The following is a 16,427-nucleotide window of genomic DNA, read 5'->3' as shown; positions in this document are numbered from 1 at the left end:
ATTGAACCACTTCTTGGACCACATCAATTCTAGACACCCATCCATCAGATTCACTATGGAAGTGGAGAAAGATGGTAAACTACCATTCTTGGATATTCTGTTTGAGAGGAGGCCCGACGGATCCCTGGGACATTCTGTCTACAGGAAAGCCACCCACACAGATTCCTACTTGAAACCGGATTCGCACCCATCTCAAAAGAATTCTCTCATCAAAACGCTATACCACAGAGCCCATGGTATTTCTGACCAACACCACCTGGCCGGTGAATTAAGACATGTACATCGGGCCCTCAGGATGAACGGATACTCTGACCGCACTATCCGCCAAGCTGTTTCTCCCACCACACAGAAACAGCCACATTAAACTCCGACCAAAACTATCACGTTACCATACATAGCAGGCGTGACCAAATAGATCTCCAAAATTCTAAACAAACATAAGATCCAAGTCCGATTCAGTACAGTGCATAAAATCCGTGATCTGATTCCATCTGTGAAGGATGTCGTTCCTGACTTACAGTATCCTGGAGTCTACAAATTGAGTTGCATTTGTGGTGATTGCTACATTGGAGAAACGAAACGTCATGTTTCTGATCGTGTCCGCGAGCACAAGTTAGATCTGAAACACGGCAGAACTGATTCTTCGGCCGTTGCGGATCATTGCTACAACTCGGTGGGCTCTCATGAAATTGTCTTTTCCGAGACCAAGGTTCTCTGCAAACCTCCTGGCTACCATCAAAGGTTTGTACACGAAGCCATACAAATATACAAACACAGACATAATTTCAACCGTGATGATGGTTACAAACTGAGTAATCATTGAAAAGATGTGATCAACCATGCAAAAAAGATTTAACTACACTTATTTGGCCAATCTTACTTGACATACAACTATTACAGGTTTACCATGTTCAGTTGTTTTCTCCTTGTCACAGGTTGAGTCACAAACCGTACCTCTCCATAATAAAGGCTCACCCTCTTAAGCCTCACCTTACCATATGAATAAAAAGTGTGCTGTACTTGGCCCTTCCCCCCTCTCCAACCATTATATAAACGGAGTGGTAGCTCCTGCAATCTCTCATTTACTTGATACAGCTGTCGTGGCTGTGACGGTTCCACCTGAAGACGGAAGCTTGTGTTGCCTCCGAAACGTCGTGATTTTTATTTTATTTTACTTTTATTAATTTTAATGTTTTACCTACGTGACTTTACCGAAAAAACCTAAGAATAAGGATGAGCAAACTTTTCCTGTAGAACAAACAGATGAAAGCATGTGCACAGGTAAGATGGGACTACAGAGAAGGTAATGGCATCAGCAGTGGCAGATATTTATGATGACGATGATCAAAACACTCAGAAAATGAATTAGGCACTATCCTGTTTGACCACTAATCATTGCATTTTAACCTGTAGTGAAGGGTAAATATCACTTTGGGAGACTTAGTTCCTTTATCAAAACATTATTGTGAATGAAACCTGAACATTTACAGCAGGTTACAGCACTGTTCCAAAATATGGTTTATTCAAGTATATTACTCAACAGTGTGCAGCCCACAGAATTATCTCACTAAAAATATTTTGTGCTTTTAGAAAAGTCTTGGGTGACGAGGTTTTGTGCTCAGGATTTGAATGAGCGTGAGTACTCTGCGCATCTACACATGCTCGGTTCTGCAGTGACCTCGTGAGCAAAGCTTCTTACATCAATCACAGGAGAAAGACAGGTCATTTGTGGTGAACTCCAGCAACGACATTGCATCCTCAACTCCACTTCCATGGTTGTCGATGCTATCGCCATCATCCAGCCGCGATTACACGTGTGATGTGTACTCTGCAGTCTCGTGGGTGTCACCACTGTTGTCGGCCCACCCTTATTACCCCGTTCTTCACCACTGCAAAGCATAACCCAGCCGCTTCTATGCCGTCATCTTTTCCTGTCTTCCTTCGATCTTTTTCTACCCAAAACCCCAACAACATATAACTCCCTGTGATTTATTGCGTTATCTGTTACCGCATCTGTGCCTTACAGAAAAACGAGATGAGAGGTTTGGGAGAGGAAGGAGGACTCAAAAGGAATGAAAGGAGCCGTAAAAGCAGTTTGGGTAGGGGGGAGGCGTAAAGCCTGTGGGGGTGTGACATGGAGTAAGAGATCGTAAACACTCAGCAGATCAGTTTATCGTCGATGGCCATTGGTGTCACTGCCAGTGGCGTGGTGTGCCCAGTGCTGGAGCACTGCTGAATATAGAAAAACACTGTGGAATATGCCCATTTTTCATTGCTGGAAAATTTAAGAGCAGCACTGACACTTAGCTACAATTTTTGATTGACGTGTACTATATAAGCACACTCATCAATAGTTTCAAAGAAAAAACATCATTGTCAATCACTCACTCCTGAAATTTTACTTGGCCACACAATTTCTCCTGCACATGTGACTATGTGACTGTGATAATGGTCAATGGAAAACCCATCAATGTCAGTGAGTCGATGTTGGACTAGTATTAGTGAAAGTCCAATATCTGAAAATTATCATAGATTCAGGGGAAGCATGAACATCATGATAATGTGTGAGAGTTAAGCTACTTCCATTGACACAATCACTATCCATTTATGGAAACCAATATTTATTTTCCTAATAAACACAATTTTTTTTCAATAGTAGATAGAATACTTTATTTACACCATGGCAATATTTTCCAATGTTTTAAAATAATTCCCAATTGTATCACGTGGACAATATTGTGGTTTACCATTCAATCATCAATTTCTAAGTTGCACCTGGAAAGAGAGGCCTTTTGTTTAATAATACTCTGTTGCATGGCAAACTTGGCAACACAACATTTCATTGCCCATTATTTACAGTAATACAATGGGTCCCACAGTGGAAATAAAGAAACATCACGCAATATTAAGCTCCAAACAACTGTTATTTACAAATACCAGGGGCATACAAGCAATTTTGGTGGGAAAAAATGTGAACAACAAAAACACGTCACCCTCAAACAGAATAAATTAAGCAAATATATATGACCATCATGAACTGTCATCACAGTAAACAAAAGGAATGCAGTTAAAGTGAAACATGTTATCAATAAGTAGCTAATGTGGAAATATCACATTAAATACAACCGCCATATAAGACGAAACGGCAGGCGTTATTGAATGAACAGGTAATTTCTAAGTTTACACACACAGCTTCTTGTCACACACTCATGCAAAGAGCCATGTTCCGTATATTTCCTCTCCGCGAAATATACAAAGTATATATATTAATGAAAAGTAATACCCTTTATTTACCCAAAAGTTGTCACTGAATCTCAAGACTCATTTTCAGAAAGTTCCTGGATTAGGATATTTGGCCAATTTTGTTATTCCAATTTCATGTTGACCAGTCTTAGATGCCAAGCATAATTTACTTGGATGAAGATAGACTGCCTTAGAATACCAGGTGTTGTAGGCTTGGGCTGCCAAGTGTCTGGCATATGTCCAGCAATATATTTTTTATTTGTCCGTGTAAAGCTTTTGGTGTTGCAGGGCACTCTAATTTCCTTCCGCATGCCAAACACTGGAATTGGCCTAACGTTCCAATCTAGCAAGACCCTCCTGAAATAAAATCTTTAGACCCAGTGTGTTTCAGATGAGGAAATTAATAAAAGGCTGGCACAGCACACACGAGATAGCAGTGTGGCCAGGACCATGCCAAACCCCCTATGTCTGCCCAGTGCTCATATTTACACACCACATCAGGTCGTAATTTGAAGTTGATTTGATTTAGGGGTGGCCAAAAACATGTTCAGATATCACTCACAATTAACGTGGGCCATGAGTGGGAATCGAACTCGGGTATCCAGGTTTGGAGCGTAGTGTGCTAACCACTACACCACCGCTCCAAGCACAAAAATTCCCCCTGAATAGCTAGCTTGTAACAGATTGTTGGGGCAAGGGCTATTTGCGAGAAGGGTGCACAAGGGGGTGTGGCCAGAACCACGCCCGGCCGCCTTTGTCTCGCTAGAGGCGATATTTTTTTACACATCACACCAGGCACGGTACTCATTTGAGGCTGTCGAACTCGGGTCGCCGGGTTTGTAGCACAGTGAGCTAACCGCTTTACATACCGCTCCCCTACCCTTACACAGACACACGAGGCAGAGAGACGTGCACACAAATGACCTTCGACATACGCACGGGTTATCAAAACAAGTCGTTACTACGTTTATATGTACGTGAAAAGTTTTATTTTCCCCAGCGGGCTGGGTAGAAAATAAATGAATTCGGCTTAATAGGTCAATACTCGCGAGGGCAGACCAGAGTCCACACTCCAGCGGGGAGTGAGAAGAATGACGACGAGGGAGGTGCAAGCGGGACGTGAGCATGAGGGCCGCCGCGACCCCGTAAATGGGGGCTGGTTCAGTGTTGCTCACCAGGGCGCGCTCGCTTTGCACATTCTCAGCCGATTAATTAAGTGTGTGTACATTGCGTGCGTTCTCAGGCTTCTTCGGTGCTCCGCCTTAAGTTGTGCGGAAATATTTGATGGAATAAAAATGCACAAGACGTCGTGACATATTAACAAGCGTTAGCAAGTGAGGTCCTCATTTGCATAAAAGTCATGGAATATATTCGGTGTATACAAATTCATAATAAAAAACGCATCTTAACGAACGTAATGTGCAGTGTCATGCTGTGGAATCTATAGGAGAAACTGCCACTATTAAATGGAAACGTTTGGAGTTGATCCCAAAGCCAGACCTTGTGCTGCAATGCGGCAGCTCAAAAACAATCGTGTCCTTTAACCAAGGTTCAGATACATAGCCTCCGTACCGTATGTGATCCGCATATCCTTAATTACTTACAGATGGGCACAATTAATATTACACAGATGAGAACTTTACAAACATATTGTTTTACGTGCTGCGACAACAGCACGCGGTATAAAACCATCTTCTATTATCGCATGCCATATCTGTCTGAACGAGTATTAAATAAAGTCTATAAAAGTGTAGTCCCAATATTGCTGGCTCACGTGAGTGCTGGCAGAAAGCTCTCCATTAGCGTGAACTCAAGAGAGACTCTCTAGAGAGCAATTGGCCTAATCTTTCACGCTGGTCAGATATCTTGGAAGAGGTGGGAGTACCCATTACCACCATGACTACTGATCGCCTAAATGCATCCACAATTAGCCCGGGGTTGAGAGGGGGGATTTAAGAAATTTGCAACCATTTTTTCAACTGTCGGGCCGGGAGATTGAACCGGTGCTCTCTGGATTTCCGGTTCTAGCGTGCGAACCGCTACATTATTGTAGCATACACAAAATAAAAGTTTTAACCCCCCCCCCACAATAATATAAATGCACACGCAAGGGCACACGGATCGCGTGGGGCGTCGCGTGGAACGCGATCGCGAGGCACGCACGGCCAGAGCGAGCAGTGCGCCCCAACAGGAGGATACACGCCCATTACTCAGGCTATTGCTTTGCCAAATGCTGATTTATAACCATTGTTTGCCGACGGTTATTTACACTAATTTGCAAGCCGACAGAAGCGTGCAATCAATGAAGTCAAGCATCTCGTTAAATGCTGGCACGGAATGCGCGAAAATCAATCAAAATTGTAATCTCCCAGAACATACGTCGTCGGCGCAACGTTATGCGAAGCTCAGGCTCGCCGCGTCTCTAGTTCGTTCAGAGTGAAGCTACCCGCAGACATGTGAAGGAAATGGCAAGAAATCACGGTGCTTCAGCTGTTGTTATATACCTCCCTCTCTATTCGACTCAACCCAGCAAATCCGCTTGGAACACAGCCGCAAGGGGCAGCACGAACTGTCAGGGGACGCATGATGCAAACATCAGTGGAGAATGTGATATGAAAAACCAAATAAAGTTGACGTTTCTAAAGCCCTACAGCGACGCTCGCTGGGTTGTTTATTTAGGAGAACAAACAGCCGTGTCTGGAGTGCGACAACTTGTGTCTGCGAGACGTGGAGGGAAATGAAAGGAAGACGCAAAGCGGTTGGGAAGGTCTTGACTTAAAGCTTTCGTGACTGCATGAATTAAGACCCAAAGAATATAAATAGGTTGGGAAGGTTTTTTTTTTTTCAAATGTAGATTTGGAGGACAGTTATGAAAATAATCTGAACAAAAAAAGAAAAAAACTAATGAAAGATATGCTGGTTCACGTGGAGGGAGAACGTGCGCTCGTCAATAAATTCGGAAGAGGAAGACAATCAGGATTGGGCGTGGAGTAGCAGCGGGAGGGAATGAACTGAAGCTCACTGAAGGAAGATTCCTTGAGGAAAAGAGCAGAGGAAGAAAACGAATGACGATGCTGGACGAGATGTTGAACAAGGAAGGCTATACGGAAAAGATGAAGAGAGCGGCAGATGACAGACGAACATTGAGGGAGAGAATCATGCCTGGGCCTATGTCCAGGACACTTGGATGAATGCTTTAAGTGCAGAAACACGACATGAAGAATACAAAAAAACCAGAGTAAACAGCCGAACATCTCCGTTAGCTGTTTGTTTGTGCCTTGTGCTCATTACATGGAACGAGTGCGGTGCTGGTTGAGATTCAATGGTAATAACACTCACAGGTAATTTTTTTGTGGTTCCCACACACCCTCCTCCCAGCCCAGCAAGGAAGTACTTTATACAACCCCTCTCCCCAGTGGCACATGCTTATGTATTGTATAATTTTGAATGGAGATTGTCAAGTGTCAGGCTAATGTAAAGGGGAGTGGAAAAAGTGTTGGGGCTGATGAGCCAATTATCCAGGCAAATGACATGTATTTTTCTAATTTCAACCCCGTTCACAAACTACACGTCGCAAGCTTTCAAATGACGCCTCATTCATTGACACTGGTGGAGAGTTATCGGTGTTCTATCCGCTTATAATAGCTATATATTAGATTATGGGCCGTCCATAAATTACGTCACGCACCTGGGGGGGGGTCAGACATTTGTGACGATGTGTGACGAGGGGGGGGGGCGGTGAGAAATGTGACGTCACATCAAAATGCGCAACATTAAATAAATAGACAACACGTTCTACTTTATTAAATCGTCTTTTTAATAAATGTTTTCTCCTACATCAGAGTGCAGCGCCACATTAAATATGCACTACAATGACAATAGTTTAAAGCGATTTTAAGCGTGTTTTATGGGTTTTGGGGGGGGGGGGGGCAGAGCTTTGTGACGTCATATTTGAGGGGGGGGGGTCTGACTTTTTGTGACGCCGTGTGACGAGGGGGATGGGGGTCAAAAATCGTCCAAAATCGCGTGACGTCATTTATGGACGGCCCCTTATGTAATATATGTTAGTGATCTAGGATTTAAGCTTTCGTGACTGGAGGAATTACTATACTCATTGGTTCTTTCGGTAAAGTCACGTATGTAGAAATAAAATAAAAATACTATTAAAATAGATCACAACGTTTCGAACGCAACACAAGCGCCCGTCCTCAGGTGAAAATGGCGTAAACCACACAGCGAGGGAACACACAGAGGGACATCACACACAGAGCACACCGTGAACGGCAAACTGCACGGAGGCAAATACAGCAAGATCGGAGACGAGAACTCAGCAAATCTTAGAAATATAATGCGATGCAAACCAGTCGGCCAACAACACAGTTAGACACTAACCTCCCATCTTCTTGCTGTGGGGATGGAATTCCGTTCCAGCTCAGACCCCGCCTGCTTGCCCTTTGCCACATATATAACCTCTTGTTGTAACGGCTCTCTCGCTGTGTTCTTCCTGGTTCAGCAGTTCCACTGCTGGATTATTGTTTTCCGCCTGAGGACGACCGTTTGTGTTGCGATCGAAACGTCGTGATATATTATTTTTTATTTTATTTTTCTACCTACGTGACTTAACCGAAAGAACCAAAGAGTGCTGATAAAGTGTTGGCTGACCCAAAACTGACCGTACTCAATGAGAACATAAATGATCTCCCGTGAATTTTCGAAACATCGGCCGAGTCCAGTATCCCAAATGCATTAGTTATGTGACCATATAGGGCACTGGCCAATAAACAATGAAACATAATCTGCAAAAAATATATTTATCAACATGTTTGGATCGTGCCCATATTCTTACACACAGCCTACATGTATATTTAACCTTATCCTTCCATTTATTGTCATGTGTGGTTAACACGTCCATTGCCACGCTTGAGATTAAGCTAATTTTGAATTCGGGATATGTGGACCATACAGATTTGCGTAAGCACCCAAAGCACTGGGCTGCACTCATAACAAATACAAACATCTCAATGATGGAAGTGTCCATGTATCACACCTGATCTAATTAGTATATGCTCATATTTGTGTCTGGAATTATATATATGTAGTGACATAAGAAGGGAGGGGCTCCTGGGGGCTCTGGGACCCTGGGTGGGCCAGGCGCTTAAGCCTCTTGGCACCAGGCGCTGGGTTCCCAGGCGGGTCCAGACGCTTAAGCCTCTTGGCGCCAGGCGTTGGGTTCCCAGGCGCTTAAGCCTCTTGGCGCCGCCACCCCTCGTTGGACTAGGCATAAAAGGGGAGCTCCCTGGACGATCAGGGCCAGTCGTAGCTCAAGACCCAAGACACAAGACCAGCCATCTGAGGACCCTAGGATGTTGTGAGAGCCAGTGGTGGGACTCTGGAACTCCCGACTCTACGACCTTGTGAGGGAGAGTTCCAGAGCGTAGCCAGAGTAGAGTATCTAGGCTGTGTACCTAGGCTGTGTACCTAGGCTGTAACAGAGTATCAGGACTGTTGGAGTGTTGTATTGTGATAAAGAAGTTACCTCTACAAGTGTCTCCGGAACCCATTACATATATACACACAACGTTCTATCATTGTCTTATATAAGGTGTACATACTACATATCCAGGAAAAGAAGGGATCAGATGGAAAAAATATATATAATAAAGTACGAGGTTCCAGAGCAAAGCAAAAAATGATGATATAACGATGAGATTAAGATTGTACACCCGATTGGCCAGATTCATATATTGACAACATGGCACCATTACACCACCTTCGTAATTGCCCCATTGTCGGTGATGGACACATAGGTAGTTTTTACGAAAAATAGGACAAAAAACAACATTCTTCAACACGTGAATCTGGCCCCATGTTTTCACCTAAAAGCAGCATTTTGTAAGGTGTGGGATGCCATTGGTACTGCACCACACACCAGCACCCAGCGCGCCGGCCTCCTCGCAGGCCGATAAGAGGCAATTTAACGTTATCGGGCCTTCACCCTTGTCGCCACCACCCACTGTGGGATGTGTTGGGGGGCTAGGCGGCTTCGCTAATTTCCCCCGGGAGCCGAGGAGTGCCAAGATATTGCACCCATCCACACACAACATAAACATTGTACAACAGGTGGGTGTGCATACAAACACAAAGATCCCCCATGTAGCCTACATAGATTGTTGGGGAAAGTGCTGTTATTGGGCAGTTATGAAGGCACCACGCTTGGCCACCTTTTCCGACCCAGTGCTGATGTTTACAGACTGCACCAGATACTCATTTTAGGCCGAGTCGACCTAGCAGAGGTCCAAAACAGTAACACATCAAAATCACTGATGTTCACCGAACTCAGGAGGCTGTGTTGATAACGCCGGGCACAATCAACACATGCATATATCTCCAGTCTTATTGCACATTAGAATGTCAGAATTAATGCTGTTAGCGACCACCGAATGTCTGCACAGTACAGGATGTGGTTGGAGGGACTGTACCACCCCCACCTGTCTTGTTTTGTCTTCCCATTGATAAAAAATATTCGTGTACTTCACTATAGGCCCAATTATTTGCGACAAAATTGACGCAGGCAAGGATCAAGCCAGGTTCACTTAAAACATGTCATCACTATTTTGCCTAGTCAGGAAGAGCACAGTCTTAAAAAGGGTGTCCGGGTGAGACGGTGGTGTGCGAAAGGATAATGACACCATCGCACAAACACACCATGAGTTTCAGTTATAGTCTACACTGAAGAACAGCAAATGAATATGACAAGGCCTCCTTTACCACACCAGCAGATTCAGCTTCCTCCTTTTATTACTAAATTCCGAATGAGGTGAAATAGAAGAACAATATTTAATTATTTCTTTTCGAGGAAGGTTGGAGACGTTTACATTCATAAAAGCCTAACTATCAAAATTCTACGCAGATGAGGGACTGTATGTGGATGTGACTTGAGTAGACAAACACATACACAAACGCAGAGTCCACACGTTCATATTGCGACACTCAGACTCATATTCTAAGCGCGTGGAATTAATTTAAACCCCCAAAACAAAATTAAAGCAAGCTGTGCCCTATATAAATTGTAAGTAATAACTGCTAACGCAAAGTTGAATAATTTGACACGCACAAAATTAAATAAAAAAGATTTCAGCAAGTGTGCATTCCCCATTACGAAAATACACCTTTCTCAGTTCTGTCAGATTTCATTTCTGCGGATTAAACCGCATCTGTCAGTGCAACGTCGCCGGCCAAAAGGCGACACATTTCAAAGGCTGCATAAATACCCACTGGCAGCGTGACATGCAGCTCTGCCGGCAACGCGGCGAGGTGAATGTTTATTGTTCACGTAATGTGCTGTTGTTGTTGCTGCTGTATCTTTAAAAAAATCGCCATTCTTATGCTCCCTGAACCTTAGCCTCCAGTCTCTTCTCCACATGCATCCGCTTTCACAAAACGGAGATAGCCATTGATGATTTATACAGTCTGTGATGTTGGTAAATGCCTATTACGACCAGCAACACACACCCGAGATGTTGTTTTCCTTACGCATGTTGGACGGCTGATGTTAGTGATGACCACAAAGTAATTTAGGCTGCATTGATCTGGCAGCATCTCTGACCAGGTTTCGATACTCAATGTTCTTGGTTATTTGGCATGGTCAGAAATCGAACTCATGTTGTTGGGATTTCGACGGATCCCAACTTTTACAAATGCTTACACAACAAATCTACTTATGCATGTACAAGCATAAAATAACAGAGTGTGTAACTATACACCACACTACTGACTGTGCATGCACCGACCTCTGCACCCATCCCCCCCACCTACTTGAGCCCTCTCCTCCCGCCGTTGCTCGACGGTGTGTTCACACCTGGCAATGTAAACGACCGACGTAAGACGGGGGGTTCAACTGAAACACCTTCGGCTTTTAGAGATCTCCCCAATTAGGATGTGGACATGAGGTTAAAACTGGACTATTCATGTAATTTTAATCGACATTGCTCACTGCAGTCTCGCTAATTTGCATTAAGATCACGTTTCTTGTCTCGACCCCCCTCGTACGCTTATAGCGCAACCTTATTAGAGGCGTGAGGCACAATATGCAAAGCTGACCTTTACCACTACATTAGATATCGTATACTGGCCTATACATATATATACACACACACATACACAAATGGTTATAAAACATCCTCGGGCGCATCATGGTGCCGGCTCCTGGTATGACGCGCTCCCCGAGCAGTGCGCTGACCATCTGTTGCGGAGCCGGTGCAGTGTTGCGACTCCGGCGTAATTTGTCGTCTATTGATTGGAATCTGACAGCGTGACCCGAGGGCTGATGGAAACCCGCTCGATGAGCTCTCACAATCGCATGCCAGTCGCGGTGAGAATCAGGAGGTGGAGGGCGTTAGGCAATGAGAAGGAAGAGCGGTGTTGTGTGGTTGTTGAGGTGTAAGGGGGAGGGGATATGGGGGTGCACGAGGTTGTGTGAATACGCATTTGCTTATGATTGTGGAAGTGTATCCACCACGTTGCAGTTTTATACGTGCATATATATTTGGACTTTTCTATACCCGTGCTTGAGAATCCTCTCTCCCTCATCTACAGTCAAGGGTTCCACGTCAATTACACCTCTCTGTATACATGTAGCAAAATAATCCGTGTGTGAATTCAGTCATATATATCATACATATTTTTTGGTAAACGTGCCATGCTGGGCCATTTGGTTTTGTCGCAGACATAATTTGAAATAAATTGATTTTAGTTCCTCCTGTAGAAAAATGCTACGATCAATTTAAGCACAGATATTTGTATTGAGGCGTAATGCTGTAAATGTGGCAACAATTGACATCCAATAACGTGTCGTTGTTAATCCTTTAAAATCAAAGTGCTGTCGTTGTCTATGAATAGTCATTCATATGCCCTTGTTAAACATTTAACAAAACAAGGAGGAACAAGTTAGCACTTTACTTTTTGGTTCTTCGGTAAAGCCACGTAGAAATAAAATTAATTAAATAATAGACTACGACGTTTCGATTGCAACACAAGCAATCATCATCTGATGATGACTTTACCGAAAGAACCAAATAGTAAAGCTCTTTAACTTCTATTGACAAGTTGGTGTGCAGTGTCATCAAAGTTCATTACAAGATGCACATGTACATATTACATTTTATAGAATAAGTAACAATGCCAATCTGTGATTGTTTTACAAATATTTAATGTGCTGCCAGGTCTACTCTGGAAGAAGACATAAAAGCAGGAATTATCGACGCTCGGTGGATTATTGCGGTTCAACAAGGTTCTGCGTGTGATATGCGATAAAACAATCATCTTGCAGGAGCAGGGTAATGACTGTGGAGCCTGGAAGAGGTAGTGTCGCAACTGGGTTTCTAATCTATCTGTAAGGGAGTGAATATACAACATGCGATATTTTGGCCAATGATCCTCTTCATAGCTGAGAGATCATCTCTCAGGGCTACCTGAAATGTTGCCTTTAATGTATTATTTCTTGTAGAGCAGTGCTAACGACGAATGTGTTGAGATTTTGTTATTTTCAGCTCGTGCACCACTGCCAATGAAGGATTACACATTTTATTTGTTAAGGAGTGAGTGCTCTCCTCTTCTACATATGGGTGTGCTGTGGTTGCTCTGGTATCCTCTCATTCGGAAAATATATATTTTTTAAATACGTGACTTTACAAGCTAGCAAGAACATCCATGAAATAGTGTTGAAGAGTGAGTTACTTTTAAAAGATATGCATATTTTGACATTGTTTTTTATTTGAGAAACGTTGCTTCATTACCTCAATACCGACTTCATTATTTACATAATGAAATTACTCATTTCGATTTAAAGCTTTCGTGACTGCAGGGATTCATCTTCTTGGTTCTTTCGGTAAAGTCACGTAGAAGGGAAGTAGTAAAATAATAAAAATAAAACATAATAAAATAATTCTCACGACGTTTTGGCCACAACGCAAGCAGCCGTCTTCAGGTGGAGAACAGGTCTGTCAAGTAGACAGAGTCTGAATGGCACGCTCCAGGCTTGGAGCGACTATTTATTTGCATATCAAGAGGAATTTAGCATATTTATGGGAAATGCAGATATGCGACTAGTACTACTTGTGAAATGCGTAGGAGGTTTGGCGAGGGGTTTAAAGTCATTATGCCCATGCATTATGCAGGATTAGCAGTATCAAAGGGAGGGAGTAAGGTTAGAATTAATAAAGGGAAGGAATGTTAATAATATGGTGCCGCAGCAACTAATATGCTTATTGACTATACCTTGTCATATTACACTGTTTTATTCTACCCACTCAACTGTATAGCACACTGCTATATATATTCACTATAAAATTACGATACTATATATTACCTTATACATTGTATTAAACATTACACTTTCATACTATTTATTATTATATAATATGCTATACACTATACCATAAACCGTCGCGTGAAAGGTACTAAGAGGAAGCAATGAAATATGTCAATGGGAGAATGGTGGTAGGAAGCTTGCAGCGGAGCAAAGAATCCATTCCCTGCGGAGTGCATATCAAGAGGAATTTAGCATATTTATGGGAAATGCAGATATGGATTAGTACTACTTGTGATATACGTAGGAGGATTGGCGAGGGGTTTAAAGTCATTATGCCCATGCATTATGCAGGATTAGCAGTATCAAAGGGAGGGAGTAAGGTTAGAATTAATAAAGGGAAATAATGTTAATAATATGGCGCCGCAGCAACTAATATGTTTTTAGACTATACATTGTAATATTACACTATGTATTATTCTGCCCACCCAACTGTATACCACACTGCTGTATATTCACTATACAATTACGATACTATATATTACCTTATAGATTGTATTAAACAGGTAATATATAGTATCGTAATTTTATAGTGAATATATAGCAGTGTGCTATACAGTTGAGTGGGTAGAATAAAACAGTGTAATATGACAAGGTATAGTCAATAAGCATATTAGTTGCTGCGGCGCCATATTATTAACATTCCTTCCCTTTATTAATTCTAACCTTACTCCCTCCCTTTGATACTGCTAATCCTGCATAATGCATAATGACTTTAAACCCCTCGCCAAACCTCCTACGCATTTCACAAGTAGTACTAGTCGCATATCTGCATTTCCCATAAATATGCTAAATTCCTCTTGATATGCAAATTATTTTGTCAAGACGCTCTTCGCCCATCCATCCCAGCATAAATAGTCGCTCCAAGCCTGGAGCGTGCCATTCAGACTCTGTCTACTTGACAGACCTGTTCTCCACCTGAAGACGGCTGCTTGCGTTGTGGCCGAAACGTCGTGAGAATTATTTGATTATGTTTTATTTTTATTATTTTATTACTTCCCTTCTACGTGACTTTACTGAAAGAACCAAGAAGATGAAATTACACAGTTTATTCAATGTAAAATATAAGTAATGTAGGTTGTTATTCTATACTAGCTTTTTTGCCCATCCAAGGACGGGTGTATATTGCAGTAAATCTGAAATATTCAATAGAAAAATAGTTCAGCTCATGATTATTAATGACGGTGGGTTGCCCCATGTGTAGTGACGTCACCCGCTAATGGTTATTGTGGAGTGGTGCGGTATGTGGAGTGATGTCACCCGCTCATGATTATTAAAGAGAGGAGGGGTGCGGCATGTGGAGTGCGAGACCTTGTGCGTTAGTGCAAATTTTCACGCGTAATTAAGGGGGGGGGGCTCTTTTGCAGTGACGTCACGCATGGATCTAGCACTGTGCTGCTTAGATTTATTTTTTTACCGTCACTTTCTGTAAAGAAACGTCATATTTGAAGTGACTTTGCATAATACATTATTTAATTCAGCTCGACCTTCATCTGCGTTAGTGTAAAAATCCACCCATTCATGAATATTAATGAGGAGGGTGGGCCTCATGTGGAGTGACGTCACGCGAGGGGGTGGGCCTCATGTGGCATGACATCACGCGAGACACACACATTCTTGGCTCATTATAGAAGTATGTGAAACATAAAGGTCGTAGGTTTTTCGCTTTTTTTCTGGCAACAAAACAGGTGTCAAGATGTTAAAACACCAAACTGAAACCTTTTATAAGGAATCATGTCTGCATTAACCACAATGCTTGTGGTCAGAATGCAAACAAAAAAGACTGATAATATATGCATTGTCCTTGAAACTGATTGGTCCACACCAGAGTAAGATTTCTTTTGAGCCTCGTCTCAAACGGTGTTCGACCAGAGGACGCCAATAGGCCAATAGGCGTCCTCTGGTCTAACACAGTTAATTCTATATTTGAAGCTTTCGTGACTGCAAGGATTCATACTCTTAGTTCTTTCGGTTAAGTCACGTAGTTAAAAAATGAAAAAAGAGTAATAAAATATAGCATTTGTTTTATTTAATTATTTTATATTTTATTTTTAATAATAAAATAAAACAATTGTTTTATTTTATTATTTTTTATTTCATTTTTTACCTACGTGACTTTACCAAAAGAACTAAGAGTACTAACACAGTTAAACCAGAAAAAAAGAGGAAAAACCTATTATCATATTTTGGTACTGGCAAAGGAGGTCCCATGAAATAAAAAAGGTCCTTGCCAAATAACATTGACAGATCAATCAAGCAAATGTGCATATTTTGTTTTGCTGTATGTTTATAATATTAATATTTTGATCATAGCATGAAGCTTTAAAATGTATAAATTGCTCTAAGTTATGGATTTTGGTTACATTTTTACATCAATAGCTCATGTTGGCATGTTTATACCCCCAATGGTTTAAAGCAGTGAAATTTTTCGTTTCAATTCTACATCTCAATAATATTCCAATTAAATTGCATTTGACAGAAAAAATAATAGATCACGACGTTTCGATCACAACAACAAGCGACCGTCTTCACCTGAAGACAATCGCAACGACAAGCGACCGTCTTCACCTGAAAATGGTCGCTTGTTGTTGCGATCGAAACGTCCTGATCTATTATTTTTTCTACCTACGTGACTTTACCGAAAGAACCAAAGAGTATGGATTCCTGCAGTCACGAAAGCTTCAAATCAAGATTGCATTTGACAGCAATAACATTACATATTCCACTACCAAGGGAAAAATTAAATATGGTCATGCATGTTTATTATGTAACAAATTGTGCATAATAAAATATGAACTATATTTAGAAAATACTTATC

The 16,427-nt window shown here is 42.0% G+C and overlaps 1 protein-coding gene across 6 annotated transcripts in view; it reads right to left on the bottom strand.

Moving 5' to 3' along the window:
* LOC144933004 (thrombospondin type-1 domain-containing protein 7A-like) overlaps positions 1–16,427 on the bottom strand; it is a 576,967-nt gene that overhangs the window by 119,390 nt on the left and 441,150 nt on the right. The window lies entirely within an intron of this gene.

The sequence above is a fragment of the Lampetra fluviatilis genome, chromosome 1 (genome assembly GCF_964198595.1).
Source record: "Lampetra fluviatilis chromosome 1, kcLamFluv1.1, whole genome shotgun sequence".
Lineage (NCBI taxonomy): Eukaryota > Metazoa > Chordata > Hyperoartia > Petromyzontiformes > Petromyzontidae > Lampetra > Lampetra fluviatilis.
This window is presented reverse-complemented; position numbering and strand designations above follow the sequence as displayed.